This window comes from Meriones unguiculatus, chromosome 14 (assembly GCF_030254825.1).
Source record: "Meriones unguiculatus strain TT.TT164.6M chromosome 14, Bangor_MerUng_6.1, whole genome shotgun sequence".
NCBI classification, from domain to species: Eukaryota; Metazoa; Chordata; class Mammalia; order Rodentia; family Muridae; genus Meriones; species Meriones unguiculatus.
Genome location: NC_083361.1, coordinates 79232611 through 79260492, shown reverse-complemented (window position 1 = coordinate 79260492; position 27882 = coordinate 79232611).

Sequence of the window (27882 nt, the reverse complement as noted above, 5' to 3'; positions counted from 1 at the left end):
AGTCTTTCACCTGCTTGGTTAGAGTCACCCCAAAGTACTTTATGTTATTACTGGCTATTGTGAGGGGTGTTGCTTCCCTGATTTCTTTCTTGGCCCTTTTGTCTTTTGTATACAGGAGGGCTTCTGATCATTTTGAGTTAATTTTGTATCCAGCCACTTTGCTGAAGGTGTTTATAAGCTGAAGGAGTTCTCAGGTTGAGTTTTTGGGGTCACTCAGATATACTATCATATCATCTGCAAATAGTGATAATTTGACTTCTTCCTTTCCAATTTTTATCCCCTAAAATCTCCCTTACTTGTCTTATTGCTCTAGCTAGGACTTCAAGTACTATGTTGAAGAGATATGGAGACAATGGGCAGCCTTGCCTTGTCCCTGATTTCAGTGGGATTGTTTTAAGTTTCTCTCCATTGAGTTTGATGTTGGCTATAGGTTTGCTGTATGTTGTCTTTACTATATTTAGGTATGTTCCTTGTATCCCTGATCTCTCCAAGACTTTAAATATGAATGGGTGTTGGATTTTGTCAAAAGCTTTTTCGGCATCTAGGGAGATGACCATGTGATTTTTCTCCTTCAGTTTGTTTATGTGGTGGATTATATTGATGGATTTCTGTATGTTGAACCACCCTTGCATGCCTGGGATGAAGCCTACTTGGTCATTTTGGATGATATATTTTATGTGTTCTTGGATGTGCTTCTTGTAGTGGGATAGCATCCTTGGGTTTGGGGGGAGGGGACGCTCCGCGGGGTGGAGTGGGGGGAGGGGAGGCTCTGCAGGTCCCGGGCTTGGCAAGAGGACTCTGTGCTCAGCAGCCTGGTGTGGTGTGCAGGCTTCCCTGCTGCTGGAGGCAAGGGAAGCGCCCTACTTCATTCCCAGAGAAGTCCATGCCTGATCTAAATCTACAAGCACTCCACGCTTCTGTGGTGTCCCTTTTCCTTTAGAAAGCCCAAAAGTCCAAATTCTAGTTTTGATTGTCTCTCCACTCACCAATTTCGGAGAGTCATGTCCTCTGCCTCTCCAAAACAGTGTGCTGTGTACGCCACCATCTTGGTATTCCCGTGTCCTTCAAGTTTTAATCGGAGTCATTTTCTAATATTAAAGCATTAAATGTATCTCCATAAGGTAAAAATAACAATTTTAGCTCTGCAATTTTAACACTCATGGTCTAATTTAATTTCATATCTAACATACTTGAATTCAGAAAATCATACTTCCTACATATTCTAATAGGCAAATATAAAAATCTTCATCATAAAATGCTTACTTATATATTTTTTCTATTTTTTTCCTCAAGATTCCCCAAGAATCTCAGAGTCACCAGAAACCTGTTTCCTGTCACATCAACATGTGACACAAAATTTATTAAAGTCACTTTTGTCATATTTATTCTGTATCCTGTTGTTTTCTGTCCATACTTCTATGCCAACTCAAAGCAGATATAGTTGGAATCAATTATAGAGACTTCCTGGTAGTCTCCTGTTTACCCCATTCAGGTTTCTATGTTAACAGGGCTCTTTAGGTAAGTCATTACTGTTTATCTTACACCTGTTCTTTCCCCTTGTTGAGAAATGTATTTCCTCCTCCGTAGTCTAGGATTCCAAATCTATTAATTCTCAGAGATTTCACAAAACATACAATATTCCACAAAACATGTAAAGAAAGATACAAAACTCCTTTATTTGCCTGAAGAAGGGGAAGTTGGAGGAACAGAGCAAACATGTTTTATACTTCTGATGCATGGAATTTCAAATTGTTGTCTATTTTTCAAAAAGCTGCAATATGTAAATGAATTTCACCATCATATTCCTTACTCCAAACGTTATTCAGTTGTCAAACTTTGTATAGTCTTCTTTCTTCTTCCATTTCCTCTCTTCTTTTCAGTCTACTCCAGCATCTATTTTTCTGGCTGTCATGTGTAACTGCTACCATCTATCAAATTGGTTCTCCCCTCAGGAACTGTCTGCACAACTCAATAAGGGGGATATCTCCAAATGTGACCCTGTGGATGTTGATCCACATAATAGAAATCCTTTGGCTCATCGTTCAGAGGGAACCCAACACTCTGAACCCTGGATTTCCAACCAGAATTTAACACCATTTTTACTGTTCTCCCAATCAAGCTCTTTCAAACACGTGGAAGTTCTTTTATTCCTTTGGACAACAAATTCTCCTTTGGTGACTAGGTAAGTGTTCCCAGACAAGCCTTGCCATTGTACTCCTGGTCTAATTACTTATCCCCATTTATCCCTATCCCCTAATGAACAACATCCAAAACTAAAGGAAAGTGTCTTTAACATTGGAATAACATGAATGTACAAGAAGTATTTCATCAGTTTCACTGTATATCATTATTTTACAGGGCATTTCATATAGTTGACCCATCAGGTAAGAAATTCAGGTGACAGAAAATATTGATTCAAATGAATGAATTGTATTACATTAAGCAGTAAAGTAATAATACTTTTGAAAATGTCATTTAGGTTTTGTAAGTGCCTGTTTTTTAAGTGCCTCTTAGTTAAAACTGCAAACTGGGCATTAATCCAAGATTGTTGCAACAGAATCTTTAGGGGTGAAAGATCTAGAAATATCTTTTCCTTAATGCATCATACACTTGTTCTTTTTTTTTTTTTGTAGTTCTTTTTTTTTAATTTATTTATTTATTTTTATCAGTTACATTTTATTAACTCTGTATCCCAGCCATGTCCCGATCCCTCATTCCCTCCCAGTCCCTCCCTCCCTCCCTCATCTCCATCTTGCCCCTTTCCAAGTCCACTGATAGGGGGGACCTCCTCCCCATTCATCTGATCCTGTTTTATCAGGTATCTTCAGGACTGGCTGCAAAGCCCTCCTCTGTGGCCTAACAGGACTGTTCCTCCCTTCGGGGGTGGGGAGACCAAAGAGCCAGTCATTGAGTTCCTGTTAGAAATAGTCTCTGTTCCCCTCACTTTGGGAAACCAATTGGTTACTGAGCTACCACAGGCTACATCTGAGTGGAGGTTCTAGGTTATATCCATACATGGTCCTTGGTTGAATGTCAGTCTCAGAAAAGACCCTGTGCCCAGATATATTTGGTCCTTGTGGAGCTCCTATCCTTTCCAGATTAGACTAACTCCCCTTCTTTCTTATGATTCCCTGTACTCTGCCAAAGGTTTGGTCATGAGTCTTTGCTTTGAAAACACTGCTAGTTAGAGTCTTTCAGATGCGCTCAGTAGACTCCTGTCATACGTTCAATGCACATCCCATCTGTCTTTCTAAATGAGGATTGATCATCTTACCCCATGTCCACTCAATTGATTATCTTTTTTAGGTGTATAGATTTCATTATGTTTATCATATCTTATAGATCTATATAAGTGAGTATATCCCATGTTTGTCTTTCTCCTTCTGGGATATTTCACTCAGAATGATCTTTTCTAGATCCCACCATTTGCCTGCAAATTTCATGATTTCCTCCTTTTTGATTGCTGAGTAGTATTCCATTGTATAAAAATACCACAATTTCTGTACCCATTCCTCCGTTGATGGACATCTGGGTTGTTTCCAGGTTCTGGCTATTACAAATAGAGCTGCTATAAACATGATTGAGCAAGTGTCCTTTTTGTGTACTTGAACAAACTTTGGGTATATACCTAGCAGTGGTATAGCTGGGTCTGGAGGAAGCACTATTCCTATTTGTCTTAGAAAGCGCCAGATATCTTTCCAGAGTGGTTGTACCAGTTTACATTCCCACCAGCAGTGGAGGAGGGTTCCCCTTTCTCCACATCCTCTCCAGCATGTGTTATCGCTTGAGTTTTTCATCTTGGCCATTCTGATGGGTGTAAGGTGATATCTCAGGGTCGTTTTGATTTGCATTTCCCTGATGGCTAATGAGGATGAGCATTTCTTTAAGTGTTTTTCTGCCATTCGATATTCCTCTGTCGAGAATTCTCTGTTTAGCTCTGTTCCCCCTTCACAATAGCCACTAATAACATAAAGTACCTTGGTGTGACTCTAACCAAGCAAGTGAAAGACCTGTTTGAGAAAAACTTCAAGTCTCTGAAGAAAGAAATCGAAGAAGATATCAGAAGATGGAAAGATCTCCCGTGCTCATGGATTGGTAGGATTAACATTGTGAAAATGGCCATACTGCCAAAAGCAATCTACAGATTCAATGCAATTCCCATCAAAATACCAACTCAATTCTTTACAGACCTTGAAAAAAAGATTCTCAGCTTCATATGGAGAAACAAAAAACCCAGAATCTCCAAAACGATCCTGTACAACAACAGATCATCTGGAGGTATCTCCATTCCTGATCTCAAGCTGTACTACAGGGCAACAGTAATAAAAACTGCATGGTATTGGCATAGAAACAGAAAGGAGGATCAATGGAACCGCATAGAAGACCCAGAACTAAATCCACACACCTATGAATACTCGATATTCGACAAAGAAGCCAATTCCATTCAATGGAAAAAAGACAGCATCTTCAACAAATGGTGCTGGACCAACTGGATGTCTACATGCAGAAAAATGAAAATAGATCCATATTTATCACCCTGCACAAAACTAAAGTCAAAGTGGATCAAGGACCTCAACATAAAACCAGATACCCTAAATCAATTGGAAAAAAAAGTGGGGAACAGCCTAGAACTCATTGTCACAGGAGACAACTTCCTGAACAGAACACTAACAGCACAGGCTCTAAGAGCAACAATCAATAAATGGGACCTCATGAAACTGAAAAGTTTCTGTAAAGCAAAGGATACCATCATCAAAACAAAACGACTGCCTACAGATTGGGAAAGAATCTTCACTAACCCTTTATCTGACAGAGGACTAATATCCAGTATATACAAAGAACTAAAGAAGCTGAAAAGCAGCAAACCAAGTAATCCAATTAAAAAATGGGGAACAGAGCTAAACATACACTTGTTCTTAATGGGTAATTTTACAGACAAAGTTAAAATGGTCATTTTTCAGAATATGTACAAAATAGTATACAAGCTGTATTAATTGAAAGAGACTTTTGGCTCTGATATTGCAGATATAAGAATAAAATTAATGATTTCTACACCATTTCAATCTAGTGTAAAGGTTATACCAAACAGTCTGAGATAGAGAAGCTGAAAATGTAGGTTCTGAGCAACACTGAATTGGTCACTCTAACAGTAATCTTAGGCTCCAAGCATGGATGCAAAATGGAGAACCATAAACTGACTGAACCTGTTATGAAAGACAGTATGAAAGAACTTCCAGGACGCATGAGCTATTTTAACCTAGAGGTTGAAATCTATCTTAATTTTGTGTAGTTATGTTACCATATAAGAATTGTGAGATTTCCACACATTGCTGCCTTCAAGTATGAATATGTTGATTTTTGCTCTTTTTTTTGGATTGCTTCATCAAGCCTGGCTTGCCTTCCATTCAAGTTACTACAGTAACTAAAATGTTAATATTTCTTACTCTGGATTATAATTCTATGCTTAGTAGACTCAATACATAAGCAACATTGAATGAGACTTGTTGAATTAAATAAATATGTACACACATATATGTATATATATGCAATTCATCCTAACCCTAGAGGCCAAAGCATGAAGTGAAAACACCAACCTGGAGTTGAATTTCCACATTTCTTGCTTGAATTTGGATGGATTAATAACCTCACAGGATAAGGCTAGCCTAATTTATGAGATGACTCCAGCTCTAAAACAAATATTTGACAATATTCCGCCATTGTCCTTCACTGAAAATACTTATCTCTTCCAATTTTCTGACAGCTCTAAAAACACTTTGCATTAAACCTTAAAGCACTTAGCATCTGTTGTTTCCATCCTGAGTGTGAGCCAAAGCATACGCTGTAGATATCAGTTTGCCTCTTTGGGTCACAGCTATTTCATTATCATGGTGAATGCAGAAAGCTCTAGCTGTCTCTCACCAGCTTCTCCTGGGACCGATTACAGGAGGTATGCTTTGATGCTTTGGAAGACGTCCCTTCACATCTGCCTAAATTGGGTAGATATGATCATTAGCAGCCATTATATCTAATCAACATTTACTACTTATTAAAATAATACATTGTAGTATAAAAAGGGAAGCAACAAACTGATGTCGAATGCCATTTTTTTTAATAAATCTTCAGGAACAGAAAATGTGTAATGCTTTGAAATAAGGCCTTGAAGAAAATGTGTTTTGAAGTTTGGCATTACCTTTCCACATGTGGTCTTCACAACACAAGACAAACGGATGTACTAGGTTCCAACGACAGTACTGTTAGAGAGAATTTACTCAGCCACTAGAATGTAGAATTAAATAACTTTAACCTCTCAATTCCAGGCAAAGCAAGTTAATGTTTTCCGAAGAATAAAATACAACTATTTCAACCCCCCAAACCAGTGTTTAGATGTTATTTTAAGGATTTTTATATATGAAATTAGCTAATCCATTACTATGTGGTCATACTTGGAAGGGTATGGTTGCTTTAATCTCCAAGCTCTATGTGTAACCTCACTTGTGTTATCAGTGAATAATAATTCCCAGTATCTAAACAACTCTGCGGTGGTTTGAGTGAAAAATGTCCTCCAGAGGCTCATGTTTGTAAGCAGGAGCTCAAGGCCCCCAACTGGAGACACTGTTTGGCTCTAGGAAATATGTCACCGTGGACAGGATTGGAGGGTTTATAGCTTTGCCCACTTCAAGTTCTCTCCACGTGTCTTGTGCTTACTGTTGCAGATTTGGTCTCTCAGCTTCCTACTCTCATCTTCTGCTGGCATGCTACCTTTATCAGGGCATTCTCTGTGGAACTGTAACCAAAGATAATTATTTCCTCCATCAGTCATTTTCTTTTAATTGAGAGATTTTACTTGTGATTTTTCATAATTTGTACATGTAATCTAGAAAGTTTTAGCACTTGATAGTGTTTGATCAGTCTTGTTCATATACACAAACCAGGTAATTTGCCATGTACTAGACATGAGAAAAGTATCATAACTATATCTAGCAAATGGATTATCTGGAACATATGATACAATGAATACTGTTTTTGATTGGTTCAGAATGGGCAAAAGCTTTTCTTTAGATATGGAGTAGTCTTAAAAGAGCATTTAATATCCACCATTTGCCTGCAAATTTCATGATTTTCTTGTTTTAATACCTGAGTAGTATTCCATTGTGTAAATGTACCACAATTTCTGTATCCATTCCTCCATTGAGGGGCATTTAGGTTGTTTCCAGCTTCTGGCTATTATGAATAGAGCTGCTACAAACATGGTTAAGCAAATGTCCTTGTTATATAGTAGAGCATTTTTCTGATATATGCCTAGTAGTGGTATAGCTGGATCTTGAGGTAGCACTATTCCCAGTTTTCTGAGAAAGCACCAGATTGGTTTCCAAAGTGGTTGTACAATTTTACATTCCCACCAGCAAAGGAGGAGGGTTCCCCTTTCTCCACATCCTCTCCAGCATGTGTTGTCACTTGAGATTTTTTATCTTAGCCATTCTGAGAGAAGCAACCCAGAAGCAGAAAGACACACGTGGTATATACTCACTCATAAGTGGATATTAGCCTTGTAATGCGGGATAAACATACTAAAATCTATGCTCCTAAAGAAGCTAAACAAGGAAGACCCTAGGGAAGACACTCAATCCCCATTCAATAGACATTAGAAACAGGAGAAGACAGACAGGAGCCTACTATAGACGGTCTCTGAAAGACTCTACTGATTGAGGTATCAAAGCAGAGGTATCAAGGCTGAGACTCAAAGCAAACTTTGGTGCAGGGAATCTTTTGGAAGAAGGAGAAGATAGAAAGACACTGGTTTGGGGTGGGGGTTGAAAGAGTTGTATTTTATTTTTCAGAAAATATTAACTTCCTTTGCCTGGAATTGAGAGTTTAAAAGTTACTAAATTCTGCATTCTAATGGCTGAGTAAATTCTCTCTAATAGTGCTGTGTTTGGAATACAGTACATCCTTTTGTTTTGTGTTGTGAAGACTACATGTGGAAATCTAATAGACTTCAAAACTGGCAGGACACATTTTTTTCAAGACCTTATTTTAAAGCACTACACATTTTCTGTTCTTGAAGATTTATTCAAAAAATGACATTATATATTACTTTGTTATTTCCATTTTATCCTATTAATGTATTTTAATAAATAGTAAATTTTGATTAGATATAATGACTGCTAATGATCATATCTGTTTGACACCCTAATGGGTAGAGTCTTTCAGAGGCACCCTGTGGAAGGCTCCTTTCCTGTTCCCTGCTTCTCCTACTTCTGATGTCTATCCTGTTTGCCTAGTTGAATGAGGATTAAGTCTCTTCCATAGGGTCCTTGTTTTTTAGCTTCTTTAGGACTATAGATTTTAGTATGTTTATTCTATATTAGATGGCTAATATCCACAGTGAGTGTATACCATGTGTGTCTTTCTGCTTCTGGGATACCTCACTCAGGATGATCATTTCTAGATCCCACTTTTTTTCTGTAAATTTCATGATTTCCTTGTTTTTAATAGCTGAGTAGTATTCCATTGTGTAAATGTACCACAATTTCTGTATCCATCCCCCTGTTGAGGAACATCTTGGTTGTTTCCAGCTTCTAGCTATTACAAATAAAGCTGCTATGAACATGGTTGAGCAAATGTCCTTGTTGTCTGGTTGAACATCCTTTGTATATATGCCCAGGAGTGGCATAGCTGGATCTTGAGGTATCACTTTTCCTAATTGTCTGAGAACGTGCCAGATTGATTATCAAAGTGGTTGTATAAGGTTACATTTCCACCAGCATAAGTCATTTGTGATCGTGCTGTTTTTTTATTTAATTTATTTATAATGTAGTTTTTGAGATAATAATGTATTTGCACCATTTCTTTCTCCCATTTCTGCATCTAAGCGCTTCCATGTACCACCAGTCCATGATATTTTTAAAACTCTGCTTCTTTTTCTTTAATATATATATATATATATATCAATTATATATATACATACATTTCTAAATACATATATATGTAGATATTCATAAATACAACCTACTCCATTTGCATAATAATTCTTACCTTACATGTTTTTAGGGTTGTCCATTGAGTATTGGAAAACAGAAGACTCAAAGCAACAAAGGATGCTGCTTCTGTTTCCTTGGCTAAAGTAGATCACATAATAATTTCAGTGTTTCAAAACCACACGGTTCTATTCTCTGACAGACACTGTTTAATTATTTGCAAATATTGAGTGCTAACACAACTTTAGACAAAAGAATAAGATCACATGTCCAGGACTTCCAGAAGCATGCCCTACCATTGTGATTTTAAGCATATTACTAAAATTTTCATGCCTCCATTTAATTTAAAAATATTTTCATTATTTGTATCTCTTTCTTTCCCTCTCTCTTTGTCTCTTTCTCTGTGTGTGTGTGTGTGTGTGAGAGAGAGAGAGAGAGAGAGAGAGAGAGAGAGAGAGAGACTGTGCGTGGGTGTGGGTGTGGCTGGGTGTGTGTGGGTGTGTGAATACCATATATGAATGTGTGCCTGTGGAGCCCAGAAGAAAATATTGGATCCATTGGAGCTGGGCTAAAAGGCAGTTGGGCTTCCTGACGTCAGTGCTAGGAGCTGAATTGGTCCTCTGGGGGTACAGAGGGTGATCAAAACTGCTGAGCTATCTTCTTGTTCTTAATTTTTAAATTAATAAAGAGAACTAATCAAAAATATGTACCTTATAAATATTTCTCAGAATTACTGATATAACACAGCATTTACTTACAAAGTACTTCTCAGATGTTTTGGATTCCTACCATGGTATACCTGAGCTACATATTCCAAAGAATTCTTATGCAAGCCTCAGCTTTGGGTCTGTAAACCAGAGCAATTGCATTACATAGACATTTATTCTCAATTATTTCATATTTCCTTGACTATTTTATATCAGCTCCCACTAAGCTCCTATAATTATTCATTTTATCTGCCAAAAAGATAATCACAAAATTCATGAAAGAAATTGATAATTTAACATGATTGTTGCTACTTACAATTTAAAATCATGATTTCATAAGAAATTAAATAATTTATGTTATTGCAATTGTTTTCATCTGAAACTATAGTTAATGTTGTATCAATAGTACAGGCCTTGTATTTCATGTATATTTTTTAGAGAAAACAAAATTAAGAGCATATTATATCACTATATTAAACTCAAATTATTGTTTCCAATATAGTCATTGATTTTGCTATGTTATGATTTATATTTTATTGGACTATATAGAAGCCATTAAATTTTCACACAGAGCAGACTAAGGAGTTATCAAACGTGTAAATTTAAGAAAGAAAGCTGAAGGCTGTGACAGGATTCTGTCTAAACAGACAAAAGCAAAAGTCCCCATTCTGTTCTCAGCTCTTACTGCAGCAGTTCTTAACCTGTGAGTAGACCCGTTTGGGGTGGGTTCAAATGAACCTGTCATAGGGTCACCTAAGACCATCAGAAAACATAGATTCCTGATAGTAGTAAAATTACAGTTATAAAGTAGCAATGAAATGATTTTATGGGTAGGGATCAGCACAACATAAGAAACTATATTAAAGAGCCCCAGTGTTAGGAAGGTTGAGAACCACTGCTTTATTGCATGTCTATGAAGAGTTTGACATATTCAGTCCATGTCAAAATATCAGCTCCAATCCCTAAAATAAGTAAAAACAAAGCAATATCAATTAATATAATTAGCTGAATTTGATATCTAAGCATTTTTTAATTTTTATTTAATTTTATTTTTAAGTACACGTTATTCACTTTGTATCCCCCTGTAGTTCCCTCCCTCCTCCCCTCCCAATTCCTCCCTTCCCCCCCCTTCTCCATGCATGCCCATCCCCAAGTCCACTGGTAGGGGAGGGTTTCTTTTCCTTCCTTCTGATTTACTCTGTTAGGTCTCATCAGGAGTGGCTGCATTGTCTTCCTCTGTGGCCTGGTAAGGCTGCTCCCCACTCAGGGGGAGGTGATCAAAGAGCAGGCCAATCAGTTCATGTCAGAAGTAGTCCTGTTCCCATTACTACGGGACCCACTTGGACACTGAACTACCATGGGCTACATCTGTGCAGGGGTTCTAGTTATCTCCATGCACGGTCCTTGGTTGGAGTATGAGTCTCAGGAAAGACCCCTCCCTGTGCTCAAATTTTTTGGATCTGTTGCTTGTGGAGCTCCTGTCCTTTCCAGATCTTACTATTTCCCACTTCTTTCATAAGATTCCTTGCATTCTGCCCAAAGTTTGGCCATAAGTCTCAACATCTGCTTTGATAGTCCTGCAGGGCAGAGCCTTTCAGAGGCCCTCTGTGGGAGGCTCCTAACTTGTTTCCTGTTTTCTTCTTCTTCTGATGTCCATCCTCTTTGCCTTTTGGGATGGGGATTGAGCATTTTTGCCAGAGTCCTCCGTCTAGATTAGTATCTTTAGGTGTACAGATTGTAGTAGGTTTATACTATATTATATGTCTATGTGAGTGAGTATATACCGTGTGTGTCACTCTGGAAATCTGGTGCTTTCTCAGACAACTAGGAAGAGCGCTTCCTCAAGATCCAGCTATACGACTCCTAAGCATATATCCAAAAGAGGCTCAAGTACACAATAAGGACATTTGCTCAACCATGTTTGTACCAGCTTTATTTGTAATAGCCAGAAGCTGGAATCAACCCAGATGCCCCTCAACTGAAGAATGGATACAGAAATTGTGGTGCATCTACACAGTGGAATATTACTCAGTAATGAAAAACAAGGAAATCATGAAATTTGCAGGTAAATGGTGGGATCTGGAAAGGATCATCCTGAGTGAGCTATCCAGAAGCAGAAAGACACACATGGTATATACTCACTCATATATACATATAATATAGGATAAATCTAAGCATTTTAAACTAAAAGTCTTTTGCTTTAAATTCAATTAGGGGGGCTACAGAGATGGCACAGCAATAAGAGCATTGGATGCTCTTCCAGAAGTCCTGGCTTTAATTCCAAGAGCCTATGTGTGGCACACAACCTTCAATAACTATTCCAGGGCTCTGTGATGGTGTGGATAAGAATGGCCCCCATAGGCTCATATATTTTCCTGCTGAGTCCCCAGTTGATGCACTACTTGAAGACTATTAGGAGGTGTGGCCTTGTTTGAGTAGGCATAGCCTTGTTGCAATAGCTACATCACAAGCCCCCAGGGCCAAGTCGTTTTGTTGCGGTGGTGGTTTTGGTTTTTATGTTGTTTTGTTTTATTTATTCTGTTGCTCTCCTTTTGGAGCTCCTCTCCCTTCCAGGTCTTTCTATCTCCCCTTTCTTTTGTAAAATTCCATGCATTATGACCAAATTTGGCAATGAGTCTCTCAGCCTCTGTTTCGATATCTTGACCAGTAGAGTCCTTCAGAGGTCCTCTGTGGTCGGCTCCTGTCCTGTTCCCTGTCTTCTCCTGCTTCTATCACATTTGCCCTTCTGAAGCAGGACTGAGCATCTCCCCTAGGGTATTCCTTCTTTTTTCTGTTCTTTAGGAGTATAGATTTTAGTGTGTTTATCCTATAGTCTGCATCTAATAACCACTTATGAGTGAGTATATACCACGTGTATCTTTCTATTTCTGGGATACTTCACTCAAGACGATCTTTTCTTATTCCCACCATTTGCCTGCAGATTTCATGATTTCCTTGTTTTCAATAATTGAGTAGTATTCCATTGTGAAAATGTACCACAATTTCTGTATCCACTCCTTTGTCCAGATTCTGGCTGTTACAAATAGAGCTACAGTAGAGCTATTGTAGTTGTTTCCTGCTACATACATGGTTGAGCAAATGTCTTTGTTGTATAGTCTCTCCACCATTCGATATTCCTCTGTTGAGAATTCTATTTAACTCTGTGCCCCATTTTTAATTAGATTATTTGATTTTTAATTTTTTTTGGTTTTTAATTTCTTGAATTCTTTATTCTGGATATTAACCCTCTGGTAGATGTAGGATTGGTGAAGATCTTTTTCCAGTCTGTAGCCTGTTGTTTTGGTTTGCTGATAGTGTCCTCTGCTTTATAGAAGTTTTTCCGTTTCATGAGGTCTTATTTATTGATTGTTGATCTTAGAGCCTGTGCTGTTGGTGTTCTGTCTAGGAAGTTGTCTCCTGTGACAATGTGTTCAAGGCTCTTCCGCACTTTTTCTTCTAACAAATTTATTGTGTCTAGTTTCATGTTGAGGTCTTTGATCCACTTGGACTTTATTTTTGTGCAGAATGGTAATTATCTATCGATTTGCATTTTTCTGCAGAAAAGTGACCCCTAAAGTGAGATTGGGGACACTATACTTTATACCTGGGCTTCTAGGGGTTTCTTTGTGTCAGTTCCTAGACCAGAAAGTTAGATGCCAATAAGCCTGTTTGCTGACCTTCATACACCATCCATCGCTACACTCATCTACCTTTCAAAGATAAAATGACACAATTTTTATAACAAAGTCTTTTTTGGAGAGATGGTTTAGATATGAAAGGAGGTGACTGTTATTCTAGAGGATCCAAGTTGCAGGATTGTTCCCCAGTTTTCACGTGGCTGCTAAAAAATACTATATGTATTTCCAATGTCAAGGGTTCCAATACCCTTCTGGTCTTCATGGGTACATACATATGATGCACAAATATACGTACTGGCACAGCAGGTATACAATTTTTTTAAATAATAAAATAAGAAGGGATCCATACATTTTATATTTCCTTGCCATTCTACCTGTTATTTTTTATATTTAATTTAACTATCTTTAAAACTTTGGCTTTTTGTGCAAATTTATGGATAATAATACTGAAAAAAAGATTCTAGTATACATAACCCACTTATTTATCTGCCTAGTGAGGAAGGTTAAAAGTACTATATTTTAAAGACTAAATTATAGCACTGGATTAAGAAATGTGTGTGTGTTTCTGTATGTATCTGTCTGTGTCTCTGTGTGTCTCCGTGTGTCTGTGTGTTTATGTATGTATGTATTTGCATGTACCTATCTGTGTCTTTGTGAATGTATCTGTATCTGTGTCTGTGTGTATCTATGAGTGTTTGTGTGTGTGTCTGTATCTGTGTATCTCTATGTGTGACTGTGTTTTTGTCTGTGTATTTGTATGTGTGCCTGTGTGTATGTGCATGAATAATCACTAGGCTGTCAATTAACAGAGCCTAATCAAAGATACAGCCAGTTCTTTTCAGTCTTCAAATTCAAACAATGCATACAAGCCCTAACTTTTAAATAGGCTGCAATGGGCTTCCTAAAATTTAAGACCAATAAAGACTACCCTATAAGAGATATGGCTGGGTATGTATAATTACATTTATTTATTGAAAGGAAGGCATTCAATTCAGAAGATATTCAAAAGCAGTTAAAGTCATTAGCCTAGTGCAAAACAATTGTGCCAAATTAAAGATAGCTATATCTATTGTCTATTCTAATTACTGATCAATGCAAGTAGTACACAGACTCTAATAACAAAGAAATATAAAAATGATGGAGGCAGTTCTATTGTGTTATTTATATGCCTAGTGGTTCCTTTAATAATTTAAGATGTTGAAAACTAAACCACCCAGGTATACATTTATTCATCATTTGCATATATGAAGTTCTGGCCAAAACACCAAGAAACTACAATGAAGATTAGAAAACAGTTTCTTCAAATATTGTTTTATAACAAGAATAACAACAATGATATAATAATAATAATAATAATAATAATAAATCATACCTAAAAGATTGTCTAGCTAGACACTTCATTTTGGAGCCAATGAATCTCAGATAAGGACAGGACCTTGGCACTAGCTCTGAAAATAATTATTATAGACATTTTTCTCTGGCTGTGAAATATGCTAGTCCTATTTTTTAATTAATTTTTTTGGTATTAGTTTCAGTTTATTAACTTTGTATCCCAGCTGTAGCCCACTCCCTCATTCCCTCCCAATCCCACCCTCCCTCCCTCTTCACCTCCCTGCCCCTTTTCAAGTCCACTGATAGGGGAACTCCTCTTCCTTTTCCATCTAACTCTAGCTTATCGTGTATCTTCAGGACTGGCTGCAATGTCCTCCTCTGTGGCCTAGCAAGTCTGCTCCTCCCTCGGGGAGGTAAGGTGGGAGAATGCAGGAGGAGGTCAAAGAGCCAGCCATTGAGTTCAAGTCAGAAATAGTGCCTGTTCCCCTTACTAGGAAAACCCACTTGAAACCTGAGTTACCACGGGCTACATCCAAGCAGGGGTTCTAGGTTACATACTCCTCATTTTTTTAAAGAGAAAAAAAAAATGAACAGTAAAACAGAGACATCATGCTCCCAACAACAGAATGATGCTGGAAATACCATCTTCAATATTTCGACATCTGTGTGGGCATCAAGAACTGAGGGGAAAAGGGGGTGAGGGGAACGGAGCCCACATAGAATCCCGGAACTCAGACTCCAGAGACCAGAGTCAAATGTGCAGATCTAACTTTATTGTCCAGTATAATAGCTCTTAAATAATAGAAAGCCCAATCAGACCATCTCATGCTAATCTCAAAAACTAGTAACAGTAATTAGGTTGGTGCGACTATAAGGAAATGTGGGAGATGGAGGTGGAGCATGGTCCTCTTAGGAGCCTTCCATAAGGAACGGGGAAGCAGCCACTGCCCTAGTCTCGGATACATTTTGAGACTTGACTAGTGCGCTAGGAGACCCGAATAGATCATCAGGACCTTTCAGAAGTCGTCGGGAGTCACTGACGCTTCATGCGCTATTCCCTATGGACTTCAAAAGCCTTACCTCAACATTCCCCACAAATTTGCATCTACACTGAGAAAAACATAAACTGTAAACTGTATGATTCCGACTCAAGTTCACCAATGAGAGGTGGTTCTGAAAGACTTAGAAGGTCAAATGCTAGAGAAGTTGCTCTTCTCCTGTGGGGCGTATGGTCTGACATGTTGGCATTGATAGATGGAAACAAAGGCGCTCCTTTTGGTTTAGAATGTGAGACTCACTTGGTGCTTTAGCTATCTGAGACCTCAGCTTCCTGAACTTATAGATTTCTTAAGAAGAGCCTGTGTGATCTTTCACCTTTTCTCCATCCTCAATTGGTTAGGTAAGGCTGTATTTTCTTTTATTAGACAGCCTCCTCCTGTATGCAACTAGAATGGCTTCCTGAAGAAACCATGATCATTTGTAATGGGACATTACATAGCATTACAGGGAGAATCAAAACTGAAGACACATACTTCATGCCCTTGAAACTGTGTCTAACCAGTGGAAAGCAGGAAGCTAAGAAATGAGCAGATGGACTCTCATATTCAGTTATAATGTTCTTCATGTTTACTTGCTTCACTGTGGTGAATAATTTTCATGCAAGTCTTATAGCAAAATCACCACAGAGATGGAAATACTGTGTTTTGAACATGCTCACAGAATGTCAAATATTAGAAATTTAATTCCCAAAAGTACTTGTTGATTGACTATGAGACTCCTGAAGTGTGGTTGGAGATATAAAGGCTATCAAGAAGAGAGTGCTAGTGGCATTATAAGAAGGAAGAGCAGAATTTTGCCTTGCCATGTGACTCCCTATGCTGTGTTATGAGTTAGCAAGAAGGTCCCTGATAGTCGTTGGTGACATATCTTTCTACATCTTAAAGCCCACGTTATATTTTCTTTATAAACTGCCAAATACTATATATTATAGCAGAGCAAAGAGATAGAAAAGAACACTGGATGCAAAGGAATGACACATTCATGCTAAGAAATGGGTCCTTTAGTGTTTGCATACTTATTACTAAACTAGCAATTGCCTGTATAGATTTAAGTATATAATGACACATTGGCTGAAGTATGTCTGCAGTGTGTATGTACATATACAAACCTGATCTTTAAAACCATCTTACAACTCTGAAGTCTGAAGATGGTCACGAGAGGATGTTAGCAATGTGTATGCTTATATATGTGTGCTCACATGTGAGCTTTTATGTGTGCATGTACACATAGATATCTAACCATTTTTTCTGAAAGGTGATATTATGAATCCTTAGTATAACCTAGCTCTAAACTTAGATGCAACAATAACTTTATGATTCTTTCTCTTGGTCAAGTTCCACATTACATAATTTTTCACACTATGCTGGTCCCTAAACACAATTTACTTAAGATTTTGTTTTTAATAAAGTCTGTTTGGTTTTTTTTTACTAGATGGCCTTCATTTCTCTATATTAAACAATCTACTACACACACACAGAAACAAAAACTATGAAAATTATGGAATACTCAAAGTGAGAGAAATGATCTTCTTTAGAAAACAGGACATCAATTGTTTATTTGATATTAAATGGTTATTCCTGAAAACATACATACAAGTAACATTATACAGACTGAGCAGGTTGTGCATAAACATATACATACATATAACAAAGATTAGTGAAAAATAGACTATGATTTGAAGGAGAGTAATGATCGTGGCATGGGAGAATTTGGAGGGAGAAAAGGGAAAGGGGAACTGATGTAGTTATATTAGTCTCAAAAATTAAAAGTACATATATACATATATATGCATGTTATAAAGAAGTTTGGTTGTGTGTCTATAAACACAACTTATTCTTTTTCGTTCAGTTTTCTCAAGATAGCAGAGAATGAAATCCTACATGATAAGTTTTTAACTGAAGACAACAAGGTGTGAAAAGAAACAGATGAAAATAATTTAACAACAACAACAAACAAACATTTGAAAGGACTATACCTAGCATGGAGTGGTCCTAGAAATCTGGGGTGAATAAACAGAGAACTGAAACACAAACACATGTCCAGAAAAGTTGGAGTCAGATGTGCTGTATCCATTCTGATGAGTTGACACCAACAACACAACAAACCAGAACCTCTGTGCATTTATTAGGAACAACAAAGAGGGGCGGAGTCAGTCATTCTCAGTAGAAGGGCTGTGTAAGTGAGCAGCCACCAACCATAAACATCCCAGAGGAGGGAGCTGTAGTTGTTAGTTTCCTCACAGACTGGTCAATTGTTCATAAGTACTCACACTTTCACACAAATCCAACATTTGCACTTGGACAATAAGAAGGCTTTGCCTCTGGGCCTGACCCAAGAGAAAGATTTCACTAATTTCTGATGGGACTGAGGCTTTGCTTCTTGACATGACCAGCTGTCAAACAATGCACATTCACTCAGAACTTCCCTCCCTCAGGTGTTGACCCACATAAAACTGACTTCCTACATAAAAATGATTTGAGTGATTGTAACAATTGGGTCATCTAATTCTAAACCTACTCCTTTTTTTTTTGACATTCCATGTTTTTTTTTTTTTTTTTTTTCTGTGCCATTGGTGGGTAGCTCTGGTGTTAGCAGCAGTATGTGTGCTGAAGCAGGGCTGATAAAAAGCAGAGCTGAGCCTATGTTCAGAAAGATCCATGTGCATCCCGTGTGCTGCAACAATTCATTCCCTGGTCACTGACACGAGTGTCAAGCAAAGAAATGAATGTTTCCTCAGCTCAGAAACCTTTGTGCCTAGTACAAACCGTGGCATACATTAGGCATCTGGTGATTTATTTTGAAAATCTAGTTGCATCTGCAGCTTCCACTTATATGTCCATCTAGTTACTAAGACTCTGAATTTGTTTCCTTATCTGTAAAGTGCAGAGTTGAGATGCGGCGATATCTGAGACTATTGCCAGCTCACATATTTCATTCCTATCTTGGAGGCCTAATAGCAGTTTTATTACCCTCAGAGAAAATAACATGCCTGCAGTTTAGTCAGCAGTTTAGGAAGTCTTGTTTCCAGGATGCATGTAAGGCTGTTTGACTAGAGGTTAGTCAAGACTTGCATACAGCCAAGGTTCTGCTACCACCTGACTCCAGCATAAGCTTTAGAAAATCATTTTATAACTTAGCAAACTAAGAGTCCTAAAAATAGTATGGAAATAAAACCAGAGGCCACACACACACACACACAATTTGTAAATTATGTATGTGTTCATACATGTTTCTACTCAAGTAGAAGAAGATTCAGTAGAGAATTACCACTAGTTAGAATTATCAATTGTAGAGATACAAAATGAGTTATTTGAAACTGATTTGATCAGTCATTTTAAAACTTGTCCTTGACATTAATACATTATGCCATCTTCTTCTTGTTGCATATATTTTCTTGCATTTTCCAAGTGAACAAAGTATTATACAAAGGATTCTATTCTCTTGAGATCACTTAAACAAAACCTCTTTGAGGTTAAGGTAGACATGCTATGAAATGAGTTTTTTAATAAGAACTATAATAGTAACAAATCTCATTTAGTTACCTTGGACTTCTTTAGTATCATCTAAGTTGACAGCCAGGATACCAAACCTCCAAGACTGTTAGAAACAAATGCTTCCTAAATCTCACTGAGCTTTGGTATTATAATTCCCCAATAATATAGTCAATGTAGAATATCTCAATATAATCAATTACTTTTTCACATGGTGAGCCTAATAGTCTATGTGTTACAGGTATTTTCATTGTAATATGCTGCGACTAAACTCTAGGCTTTCTGTATTTGTAGGGTATTTGGGATAGAAAGAACATTATATAAAATTCATATTAACTCTTCAGAACAATAAGTTGGGATATTGACCTTAATGTTTATTTTCTTCCTTCAGCAGGACAGACTTCGGCCTCTTCCCTTGTTCTCGCCTCTTCTGGCTTGAAATTTTCCTATTTCTTTGAATTCTCACCTGTTTCTATTTTATTTTACATGTATATGCTACAAGAGGATGATGGGGCCTGGAGGGAGGTGTCTCCCTTTCCCTTGGAGGTAGGAGGGCAGATGACTGGGGGTGGACATCTGATGTCTGGAGAAGATCCCCTTCCTGGTTAGTAAACAGCCTCCTCCTTATTGTGTCCTCACCTTACAGAAAGAGTAAGAAAGATCTCTAAAGTCTGCTTTATAATTGATCTACTCACACTCAAGAGAGTTAATCACCTCTAGAAGGTTCCACTTCAACCAACAGTCAAAAAAAGAAAGAAAAAAGAAAGAAAGAAAAATCCACAATGAATACAAAACATCTCAAAGATGGCATGTGTGAGTTCAATTATTAACTGATTTTTAAAGTGAATAGTATAAGGCATACCAATCTTTAAAAAACTGAGCAACAGAACCAAAAAAAATCTGAGCACAGGGGTATTTTCTGAGACTGATACTCCACACAAGGACTATGCATGGAGATAACCTAGAATCCCTGCACAGAAGTAGCCCATGGCAGCTCAGTCTCCAAGAGTGCTCTCCAGTAATAGGAACAGGGACCATCTCTGACATGAACTCATGGGCTGGCTCTTTGATCACCTCCATCTGAGGTGGAAGCAGCCTTACCAGTCCACAGAGGAAGACAAAGAAGACAGTCCTGATGAGACCTGATAGATTAGGGTCAGATGGAAGGGAAGGAGAACCTCCCATATCATTGGACTGGGGGAGGGGCATAGGAGAAAAAGAGGGAGGGAAGATGAGATTAGAAGGGGATGAGGAAGGGGGCTACAGCTGGGATACAAAGTGAATAAACTGTAATTAATAAAAATAAAATAAAATAAATTTAAAAAGTAAAAGAAAAAAACAGGCTGTGAAAATGGAATAAAAAGATGAAACTAGTTATCTAGTATGAATCCATCTTAAATAGAAATTTCAAATAACAAAAGACATGAAGAAAAATAATTTGTAAGAATATTACTAATAGAAAGATAGGATTGTAATATGACTTTGAGAAAAGGGAGTTCAAAAGTTCAAGGATTATTATCAGGAATAATGATAAGGAAAAATAATAACTAATGTGTTCATAAGCTCCTAAATACAGAGGAAAGAATTTGAGGAGAAAAGTTATTGAAAAGATACACAGACAAGCATAAGTTGCATTGCACTTAATAAAGTAAACATTTTTGTATTCTAAAGTATAGTTAAGTTAGTCAGGAACTATCCTTGAAAAGAGTATTATTGGGAGTTGCTCCAGGTAAGTGTTATTAAAGAATTCATTAGAGAAAGAACATTAAGAAATGTATCATCTCCTTCTTCTCAGTCAAGAAGGCCTAAATACTGATTTTTTTTTCCAACAGTAATTATAATTTTAGAAAACCTCAATAAGGAAGCTGACTCTGTTAAGTTGTTCTTCATAGAAAGATTAATCTCAAGTACATCATTAAAGCCTGAGATGTATAATGATTGGCCCTGGTTTAATTCTATGCTTATGGTTATTTGTAATAATTCATCATGTTTAGTTAAGAAGCATAGCAAGTTGTAAATCTTATGGCTATGCCCTGATATTTGCTAAAACTTCTGAATAAAATGTCTCAATTGCACTGGGCAGTAGTTTGCAACTAGATAAAGGCGAGAAAAATCTGAAAACTAATGATAAAGAGGAAACAAATTGAAACATAATTGTACATCTTCAGAGGTGTCTGCTTATAGAATGATACGCAAGAAAATTATATCATTTTATATTTATAAATCAAGGCATCTGGAAATAAATATTTTTATTGAATTAGGAAATTTGATTCAACACTATCTTCTCAGAAAAGTACTAGTTCCTATAATAAATGTGGTTAGGATGGCAAGCATGGTAGAGTTGGGACTAATCTCTGTACATTATTTTTAAAACTATTCTGTAGGCCAGCCAGTTCCCTATAAATTAAAACTTGAACAAATAATTATACTACACCTTGGATGAAAATGTGCAGTTAGAAACTTAGGACCTCCCCTATCAGTGAACTTGGGGAGGAGCATGGGAGAAGATGAAGGAGGGAGGGAAAGTAGGATTGGGAGGGGATGAGAGAGGGGGCTACAGCTGGGATACAAAGTGAATAAACTGTAATTTATTAAAAAATAAATAATTTTTTAAAAATAAACTCTGTTTATCAGAAGTGAAAACTCCTTAACATTATGAATGTATGCAACTCCAGTGCCTTTTAAGAATGGATTCCTAATGTAAATAGGCAATAACACTTAACATCATCATATTACAGTGGAAGTAGTCAAGGCCGACCATCCATGCTCTCCAGATGGGCATGTGAAGCTTTATGGCCTTGGCTGATTATAAACTTTGGAAAGTAAAGCAAGGAATCATAGGAATCATATTCTACTCAACTAAGGTCTTATCTTCATTTTGTCTGCAACTTTCTTAAAATCTAAATGTCTTTCCCCTTCAGGGTTAATCTTTATGGATTTAAACTAAAGAGTCTAAACTGTTCTTTGTCATTATTGTTAGTTATTGGAGCTGCTTTTTTTTTCTTTTTTCTTTTTTTATTTTCATTTTTATTAATTACAATTTATTCACTTTCTATCCTCCCCTATAGCTCCCCCCCAATCCAACCCTCCTTTCCCCTTCTCCACGCATGCCCCTCCCCAAGTCCACTGATAGGGGAGGTCTTCCTCCCCTTCCTTCTGATCCTACCCTATCAGGTCTCATCAGGAGTGGGCTGCATTGTCATCTTCTGTGGCCTGGTAAGGCTGCTTCCCCTTCAGGGGCAGGTGATTAAAGAGCCAGCCACTGAGTTCGTGTCAGAGACAATCCCTCTTCCCCTTACTATGGAACTCACTTGGACACTGAACTGCCATGGGCTACATCTCTGCGGGGGTTCTAGGTTATTTCTATGAATGGTCCTTGGTTACAAGAAGTGGAGCTGTTTTTTTCACAAGGAATTGTAATCAGTTTGCTTTTAAAGAGTACACGATGATTGAAAGAGGGTGACTGGCAGAAAATTAAAAGTAAAATGATTATAAAATGGGAAATAAAATGTAAATTAAGAATTGTATTATCTTATTTAACCAATTAGCCTGAAACCAGATTTAAACTAGTGCTCTCAGACATACCAAAACTGTGTATGCACCAAAAATAAAAGTTAACAAGATGATGTATATGACAAATGTGAATATACTTCAAAAGCTGTGCTTGGAGAGGACAAAGGAATGTGGACTGGATTTGATTAAATATCATATATGCATGCAAAAAAAAAAAGAGAGAAAGAAACTTCCAGACTATAAATAGGTTGATTAAATAAACAATTCAGCCACCTAATAAAAATACAACTATCAAATAATTCTTTCAAAACATAAAAATAGAGACCTTAGTTAGGCAGTCTTCTAGTTCTCTAATTTTCAAATGACTAAATATCTTAATTTTATATATTATATATACATGTATTTGTATATATTTCTATAGATGTATTTAATTTTTTGAAATCCAGCACAGTCTGGAACAGAAAAATGAAAGAACCTTTTTGTGAGTTTGTGAATAACAAATTCACATGAGTTTGTGAGTTTTAGAGAGTAACATTAAAGAGTGTTGTTTTGATACATTAAGTGTTGAGAGTTGGTCTGATGCTTGTATTTTGATGCTAATTACTGGTTCTTAAGATCTGGTTACTACCTGGACATACCTATCCTTGTTGTGTAAATCTGCCTAGGACATTATACCTGATTGGTTGATTAAAAGGCCTAAAACCTGGGCAGGGCAAAATGAGGTAGGTGTGGCTAGGGTTCCCTGGCTTTGGGAAAAGAAGAATCACTGGAAACAGACAGATGGACAGGAAGAGAGGAGGAAGGAGGGTGCCATGGTAGGTTCATGTGGAGAAGGAACTACATGGGCCAAGAGAAAGGCTCCAAGAATGGAGTAGAAAGGCCCAGATGAAAAATACAAGCAAGTATTCCTAGGTATCCCAGATAAGGATGGTTGAGCAGGATGGCATTGAATGGGAGCTGGAAGGTAGATGATGAGGTTATTGAGACAGCAAGACAGTGTAGGTGAAATATCTGCCCAAGCCAAGATAAATAAGGCAATTATAAAATTTAACAGGTGTCTGTATCTTATTAATTGTGATATAGCAGTTTAAAAAATACTGCCGTAGTAATTGTAGGAAAATAATAAACATTTAGCTCAACACCCATTTTTATTAACAACAATTAAGGGGTTATTAACAAATGGAGAAGAATATGTAATAAGTTGATAAGTTGATAAGTTAATGAAAAAACAATCATAGCTACTTTGCAACACATGAAACCACTTGTTTTCTCTTTCAAAACTGAAGACAATGCAATTGTCCATTTCTCTGCAATCCTATGCATGTTCATAGGATAAAACCATGCATCTATGTGCCTAAGCCACATACCGTTCAGAAATAGCTACAGTAAGATTTCTGTGTAAGTGGGGTACAGAGTGCCAATCACAAAGTATGCAAAACAGAGACCTAAAGTGAAGTAAAAACTTTTCTTGAAAAGTGAATGCATATAGTTGGAATGTACTTGTGTCCAGGAAGCCAGTGGTTGTTCAGTATCTACACTAACAGGCGAGAGTAGAACTGCCTCAGGTGAAGGGGAAGTAGGAGTCTTAAGGTTGAATATGCCAACCCAGCATGGAATGGGAGACAGCAGTACAAAACTGTTTGATCAAACTGGGTGATTGCTAAAGTTTATACAGAGGAATTGGGTCATTAGTTCTCAGGTAATGATGATTAAAAATAGAGAAGTATGAACTGGAAAACTACTGTGGTGATTTAGGAAAAAAGGGAAGAATTCCCCCAATCAGTCAGCAATTGTAAGCATGTAGAGAGAAGCAGTAGTAGAAGACTCAGAAAAATGAAATTATATATCAGACATGAGGTGGTAAGAGGCAGCAGAAAGCCAATGTTTATTATGGAGTTTGGAACCTTGATGACCAGTTTCATAATAATATTATATTATGAATCAATTTATAAATGTAACAGGAAGTTAAAAACTAATTGCAGGAAAGACTGAGGAATATGTTTTCCTGATAAACTATTGTTTCATGTAAGTGGAATTCTGTTTTAGCTTCTGTCTGAGGTTCTTCCTGATCCTCTTCTTTTGATCCTCCAATAACTCTTGAACTCTCACTGCACCCAGGAAATTAGAATGCATCTTTAGTGCATGAGTCTAGACACAAAACCCAGCCACTTTGTTGCTAATGGGAACACATTTAATATGGGCAAAAAGAAATTACAAAAGTCCATTATTTTGCCAATTAAAGCTGATTAATTTAGTAGCAAACAAACACATTTTCATTTTTGTTGAAACAGTGGACCATACAGAATTTAACAGAGATCCAGGAAATAAGACTGTCTAAAAAGGGCTAAAATAGCTCATTTAGTTAGCTAACTGGGAAACAAAGTACACGGCAGAATTCCCCAAAGGGGGAAGGGAAAATGAAAGCCAAGAGAGAAGAAAGCAGCTTTCCAGCTTTGTGAATCATTTCACAAAGAGTAAAACCTTTACCTTAAAATCTTGTGTGTTTGAAGGTGCATCCTCTACTAACAAATTTGGCTTATTATTACACATATTGATGAGTAAACCATAGAGGCCAGGCTACAAAAGTAAATAGAAATTATGTTGGCACACTTTTTAAAAAACTCTTTTATTTACATTTCTTCTATCTCTTTCTCCCTACTCCATCCCATTCTCTTCCAATACCCCAACACCAGCTAGGAGAGAGAAAGGGTTAGTGAGAAAGGGGGCGCAGTTCTCTTAGCAGCTTACTACTGGCTAGGGTCCTAGGTTCCTTGGAGCCAGTCCAATCATCCTTTCAAGATATCTCCAACTTCCTGTCTCACTGTATCAACAGCAACCAGGAGCAGCAGCCTTTTTTCTTTCTCAGAGATCTCCAATACTCTTTGGGCTCTGACATTTATTCTCTCTCCAGAGTACTAAGATTTAAACTATTTTCAGCTGGCAAAGAGATCCTCTCAGAGCCCGGATGAGGCAAATAGTTTGTTGCACTGTCCTATCTGAATCAGTCCCACATCCTACTCCTGGTATTAAAACACGTTTATAAGTACCTTGGTGTGACCCTAACCAAGCAAGTGAAAGACCTGTTTGAGAAAAACTTCAAGTCTCTGAAGAAAGAAATCGAAGAAGATATCAGAAGATGGAAAGATCTCCCGTGCTCATGGATTGGTAGGATTAACATTGTGAAAATGGCCATACTGCCAAAAGCAATCTACAGATTCAATGCAATTCCCATCAAAATACCAACTCAATTCTTTACAGACCTTGAAAAAAAGATTCTCAGCTTCATATGGAGAAACAAAAAACCCAGAATCTCCAAAACGATCCTGTACAACAACAGATCATCTGGAGGTATCTCCATTCCTGATTTCAAGCTGTACTACAGGGCAACAGTAATAAAAACTGCATGGTACTGGCATAGAAACAGAAAGGAGGATCAATGGAACCGCATAGAAGACCCAGAAATAAATCCACACACCTCTGAATACTCGATATTCGACAAAGAAGCCAATTCCATTCAATGGAAAAAAGACAGCATCTTCAACAAATGGTGCTGGACCAACTGGATGTCTACATGCAGAAAAATGAAAATAGATCCATATTTATCACCCTGCACAAAACTAAAGTCAAAGTGGATCAAGGACCTCAACATAAAACCAGATACCCTAAATCAATTGGAAAAAAAAGTGGGGAACAGCCTAGAACTCATTGGCACAGGAGACAACTTCCTGAACAGAACACCAACAGCACAGGCTCTAAGAGCAACAATCAATAAATGGGACCTCATGAAACTGAAAAGTTTCTGTAAAGCAAAGGATACCGTCATCAAAACAAAACGACTGCCTACAGATTGGGAAAGAATCTTCACTAACCCTTTATCTGACAGAGGACTAATATCCAGTATATACAAAGAACTAAAGAAGCTGAAAAGCAGCAATCCAAGTAATCCAATTAAAAAATGGGGAACAGAGCTAAACAGAGAATTCTCGACAGAGGAATATCGAATGGCCGAAAAACACTTAAAGAAATGCTCATCCTCATTTCCATCAGGGAAATGCAAATCAAAACGACCCTGAGATATCACCTTACACCCATCAGAATGGCCAAGATGAAAAACTCAAGCGATAACACATGCTGGAGAGGTTGTGGAGAAAGGGGAACCCTCCTCCACTGCTGGTGGGAATGTAAACTGGTACAACCACTCTGGAAAGCTATCTGGCGCTTTCTAAGACAAATAGGAATAGTGCTTCCTCCAGACCCAGCTATACCACTGCTAGGTATATACCCAAAGTTTGTTCAAGTACACAAAAAGGACACTTGCTCAACCATGTTTATAGCAGCTCTATTTGTAATAGCCAGAACCTGGAAACAACCCAGATGTCCATCAACGGTGGAATGGGTACAGAAATTGTGGTATTTTTATACAATGGAATACTACTCAGCAATCAAAAAGGAGGAAATCATGAAATTTGCAGGCAAATGGTGGGATCTAGAAAAGATCATTCTGAGTGAAATATCCCAGAAGGAGAAAGACAAACATGGGATATACTCACTTATATAGACCTATAAGATATGATAAACATAATGAAATCTATACACCTAAAAAAGATAATCAATTGAGCGGACATGGGGTAAGATGATCAATCCTCGTTTAGAAAGACAGATGGGATGTGCATTGAACGTATGACAGGAGTCTACTGAGCGCATCTGAAAGACTCTAACTAGCAGTGTTTTTAAAGCAAAGACTCATGACCAAACCTTTGGTAGAGTACAGGGAATCATAAGAAAGAAGGGGAGTTAGTCTGATGGGGAAAGGATAGGAGCTCCACAAGGACCAAATATATCTGGGCACAGGGTCTTTTCTGAGACTGACATTCAACCAAGGACCATGTATGGATATAACCTAGAACCTCCACTCAGATGTAGCCTGTGGTAGCTCAGTAACCAATTGGTTTCCCAAAGTGAGGGGAACAGGGACTATTTCTAACAGGAACTCGATGACTGGCTCTTTGGTCTCCCCACCCCCGAAGGGAGGAGCAGTCCTGTTAGGCCACAGAGGAGGGCTTTGCAGCCAGTCCTGAAGATACCTGATAAAACAGGATCAGATGAATGGGGAGGAGGTCCCCCCCATCAGTGGACTTGGAAAGGGGCACGGTGGAGATGAGGG